Raw genomic sequence first — 5,718 nt, forward strand, 5'->3', positions numbered from 1 at the left:
TACCAAGAAACAAATACTACTAACATACCAAGAAACAAATACTACTAGCATACTACTAACATACTAGGAAAAACATTTAATATACTACTAACATATTAAAACATATTCAAAATACTACTAACATTTAAGAAAAACATTCAAAATACTAACAAAATACTAAAAAACAAGGCACCAACAGTGAAAAAGAAAAACATTTACAGTGAGATTCAGTTTGCAGTGAGGTTCTTTCAACATCATGGTTCTGTTCTGTTAGCATACATCAAAATGTGGGTGGGAAAGATTAAACGCCTACACCTGCTACCACCCTCAACCCTGCACCATCTCCTCCCCCAGATGCTCTAAATTAAGCCTATTCAACTAATTGCTCAGGGGGGCACAGATACAGAAAGCCAAAAGCTCAGGGGCTGGGCATCCAGAAGTTATTGGCATTAAGAAAGTTTGTTTTATGGTTTAAAATATAGTTTTATTTGAAATTAAACCCACTGTTGGACCGAACTGAGTTCATCCGTGGGCCTGATTCGGCCCCCGGACCACCAGTTGAATAGCCCTGCCCTATGGTAGCTCTCTGCTCCGCGCAGTGGTAGCTGGGTGGTGTTTGGCTGCTTCAGGAATGTAAAAACAAATACAAGTCTTCAAGCAGCCGAAACAAGAAGAATAAGAACATGAGAAAACTAATGGAGTTCATGACTCCACAGTTCTCATTAATTTACATTTAAATCTGAAATTATCCAATGACCCCCCAACTGTTGTTTCGAGACCCACATTGGGACCCCGACCCCAACTTTGAAAACCACTTATGTATTTTAAATCGGTCTCTTAGGCGACATTTTCTCAGATTGTCAGCAGGTGTGGACTCGAACACGCAGCGTCCTTGAACACACCACAGTTTCATCCATCCTACCTGCCCAGTCGGGGGTCCAGTTCAGGCGGGGTCCTCAGTCCTGCAGGTTTCCCCGCAGACAAACAGATATTTGTTCCGCTAAATAAACCCCATCCACCTCAGAGCCAGAGAAAAGGTGGCACCGATCAAGAAGTTGGATCCATTTTGTGATCCTCGCTTCTCCTTCAGCCCAATGCGGCAAAAACCGAAGGAGGCAGGAGAACGGTGGCGCAGCGGCAGACCACACAAACACTCATGCTGGCTCTAACCAGAGCTGTCTGAAGACAACACCCCGACAAGACGATGAAATCAAAAGAAAGCGACGAAGGTTAAAGATGCAAACGTGGCGTGGGAAGCAGAAGCCGCCACACCGGCTGGAGTCTGATTGTCTTTTGTCTGGAGCAGGTGTGGTGGCTCGCAGGTAACAAGTTGTCACGTCACATCTGTCAGGTGAACCGTCCTGGTCTGCAGAGCTCTGCTCATCCTGCGAGGGAGCTCCCCAGAGTTTCATTCGCAGGAGCAAAACGTTACTCAGAGTAAAGTGATGCATATCGCCCGCCGCCTAATCAACTTATTCTAAAAATAAAAAGAAGTGTTGGTTCAGTTTTGTAGTTATGCTGAGTTTTCACTTGAGAGATGTAATACCGCTCAAAGACACGAGGATGACTGTCAGCTACAACCACAAGGTTTAAGCTGAATATCTGTAAAATTGACTGAGTTAGAGCCATTTTTCTGTTGCCGTGTAATCTAATCGCAATGGTTCCCAACCCTGGTCCTTGAGGAACACCATCCTACATGTTTTAGGTGTTTCTGCTCCAACACACCTGATGCAGTGGTTTAATTACTTTCTCGCGTTCTGCAGCCTGTAAATCACCCATTTATTAAAATTCGATGTGTCTGAGAAACAATTAAAACATGCAGGATGGTGTTCCGCAAGGACCAGGGTTTGGAACCCCTGAAATGTGCAAGTAATAAAGAGGGAACTTGGTTTGGATGCCCTTTAAAATATTAAGATTTTAGAGTACTTTTAACTCAAATCAAAACAGTAAATTCAGATTTTAGGGTCGTTAGACACCGTGTCTTCTGTATTGGATTTTTATGTTGAATAGAGCACAAGTTGTTCTAAAACTTTTTGCCCTTGTGGTGCCTTTCTAAATGTAAACTCATAATGCACCCCTATACCATCAGAGAAGCAGGTTTTTGAACTGTGCACTGCTAACAGCCCAGATGGTCCCTCAAGGACACGGTGTCTGAGGTTACCAAAGACAAACTTTAGATCCGTCTGACCACAGAACAGTTTTCCACTTTCCACGATGAGCTTGGGCCCAAAAGACGGTGATGTTTCTGGATGCTGTTCAGATAATATAACTTAATCTGCTGCAAAATACTACTTCATCTGTTTTTATTCATGAAAATTTGCCCTTATCCTGTAATTTATTTCCATTAAAGCAAAATTACATGTTTTTAAAGTTTGTGTCAACATTTGATGTATTTACCATGTTCAGTTGTGAATAAAATACGAGTTTATAAGATTTGAAAATCATTCCACTCTGTTTTTATTCACAATTTGCAGCATGTCTCACCATTTTTGAACATGTGGCTGCATGTAAACCTCAATATATTTGTTAAACTCGCGCTTTTATTTGCCGTTTATTAAAGATATTTATTTACATACAAAATTGTTTCACATACAACTACATTTGAATAAAAAAAATCCCATGAAATACTATCAGAAAACAAACCTAACACATACAAACACCAAAATGAACTGATGATCTTGAGTGATGTATCAGAATTTTGAGTTTTTGCCTTTTGGTGTTCATGCGAATTCCAATTAAACTTTGAGTAAAGAGGGAATTTCTTGAGGATCATAAAAGGAGACAAATTATTATTATTAACCTTTATTTAACCAGGAATATCCCTTTGAGATCACAGATATGTTTTTTAATGGAGGCCTGGGCCTGAAAGCAGCCTAACATGCATGTTTGAGGAAAACCAAAGCACCTGGAGAAAAAAAACAACCAAACATGAAGAGAACATGCAAACGCCACATGAAAGACCCCCAGGTCCAAATTGTGAGGCTAACCACTAAACAGTCGGGCTGCCGGTAACCTATATGTTTAAATATAAGTTAGTTCTGATTTCAATCTATTTGAATTATTACTATAAATAATATAAGGTTCAGTTTCAGTACCATGAACTGTGTGTCTTTACTGTCCTCTGGTGTCCATCTGTAGTAACAGGAAGTGATGGGTCATTGAAGTGATGTTGGAGAATTTGATCCCACCAATCTGCTGCTGTTTGTGTCATGATGACGGCTCAAGTAGATTTTCTATATTTTTATTTTATTTGCGGTGTTTCCTTGTATATAATAAGCAGACATTATGGACATTTTCATTTTATATAAAATAATTTCAGCACACCAAGATCTAATCGTATAAACAGTGACGTTCCTGCAAAGCTGCCCCCTGGACTTGAACTGAAACGTTAAGACATTTTCTTTTATTATCCCATCTTCCTGAAAAGAACCCCTTCTCTTTGATCAAAAAATATATATATATACACTCATTTAACAGGACTGGTTCCGCAGCACTGAGCTGAACATTTTTTAATTGTTTATTCTGGTGTGAACTTGAAGGCTCCATGACCAGCTGCATCAAAACCTGCAGTGAGAATGAGACATGTTGCACACAGTTCTGTGGCTTCCCAAATGGACAGAGGTTCAGATAAATAATCAGGTGCAACATCATGCAAGCTACCGTTAGAGAATATGATTGCAAAATACAATGAAACAAACCAGGCGTCACAACGGACAGAGCAGAAGACGTTTTATTACTGCTGCACTGACATGCATCACGAGCTACAACAACAATTAAACATTTAGGTCAAGTATTCCTTAAGGAATGCATATCACCCACCATTTTTCATACCAATGATCATCTTATGTAAAAAATGACTGAGTACCATATTTTTCGGACTATAAGGCACATTAAGTGAAACAAGTTCATTTTGACAGATTTTTGAGCCGCGCACCACATAAAATCGGTTCAAAGTCAGTAAGCACAAGCAGAATTAATTCATAAGGCGCACCAGATTTTAAGGCTCACTGTTTATTTTTGAGAGAATTAAAGGATTTTAAGATTTTAGAGTTTAAAAAATACAGTACAGACACTGACATAATTTAACAATATGGTGGGATGTTACTATCAGAGTATGTGTTGTGAATTACTCCCAGCTACCACATTAGATTTTAGTATAATATCTGTAAAACTGAGCTAAAGCAGGGGTCTTCAACTTGCGGCTCTGGAGCCACATTTGGTCCATCTATAGCGGCTCTTTCAAGCTTTGACCAAAACTAACATAAAACTGAATTTTATTGGTTGTTATACAAAAATTTAAAAAAGGGTTGTTTTAACAGTCTTCCTGTATTTTTATTTTTACAATACAAAGTATAAAGCATACTCACTTTATGCTTTATATCTTCAAAGTAAGATACTTAGTTCAATAAAAAAATAACAGCCTCATTGTTTAAAATTCTACAAAATAGTTAAAATCTATATTTTTCTTTTCTTTCTTTACAAGCCAGTCTTTTCTTTTGTCTTACAAATATCAATACTTAGCAAAAAGTTGTTTAAGTATATTACAAGTGTAGTGGACTAAGCCTGATGTCAAAACTGACCAGATGGACAGAAACTGTCATTTCATTGATTTGAATCCAGAAATACAGTTTGACCCATCCTGAGACTTTCTGTCTTGAATTAATCAAGTGGAAAAGACAATTCTCTATGATCATTACTATTTTACAAATGTTTTGATAATCAAATTGTGTTAGTTCAAACAATGTTTACATGTTGAAGTGAACTACTCATTTTTATTTACTTAAACAGTAGTAATGATTTTTATTCCTCAATTCAAAGTGAAATCAAGTTAGAGTACATTACAGAGTAATGATTCAGTTTCTTGATCGCCTGCTTTGAAAGTGAGCAAGTTTGTAAGTGTGTTAGAGTTCAGGTTTCGGTCAACTAAGAAGTTTACTGAAAAGAAATGTCATGTTTAACTTTCACAGCAGATACTAGGAGTAGAGACGCCACTAAGACTGGTTTTCTCCAACAATCTTTCTGTCTGTTCTTAAACAATCTTAATCTCTATCCTTGACTTTCCATAACACCTTACATCACAAACCACACCTCTGTTCTGGTCCATCTACCAATCAAAAAGCTCTCAAATGAACCGGAAGTATAGCCCGTTTAAATGTGGCAACTTCCCAGTTCAAAAGTAGAGTTCCAGTAGAGTTCAAGAGTTGTGGAATCCAGAGTGCAGAGAGTTTGGGAGTCCGTGAATGCAACCGCAGGCATTCATGGATGCTGCTAAACCAAACAAGCTGAACCAGAGACGATTTTGGGAATTATAACTTCTGTTTGGATAACCTCACACGACTCCCAAGGTTTTTAGCTGCACGGAGACGCTGAAAGAGTCAAAAGAAGAGCTCTACACCGACGCTGAAGCTATCGTCTGCAAGGTAAAAGTTCTATTTCGACCAAGCGTACCGTTGGCCCAAGCTGATTTCAATGGAGCGTGCTGTTCTGGTTAAAACAGACAAATTCCCTCACACATCTCTCTCAGATAAACTTCATCTTTCCATCTTTAAACTCTCCTATCTGCTAGAAAATTAATCCAGATGTTTTCATTAATGTCTGTGGTGAAGCAACGGAAAACCATGGCCGTATGGTTTCCTGGTTGTAAAAGCTGATTAATTATGTTGTTGTTTTCATATTCTGCCAAATTAATGTAAATGTGTGATGTGTTAAACTTGATTCTGTTAATAAATGACCCACTCG

The sequence above is a fragment of the Nematolebias whitei genome, chromosome 12 (assembly GCF_014905685.2).
Source record: "Nematolebias whitei isolate Nwh7 chromosome 12, NemWhi1, whole genome shotgun sequence".
Lineage (NCBI taxonomy): Eukaryota > Metazoa > Chordata > Actinopteri > Cyprinodontiformes > Rivulidae > Nematolebias > Nematolebias whitei.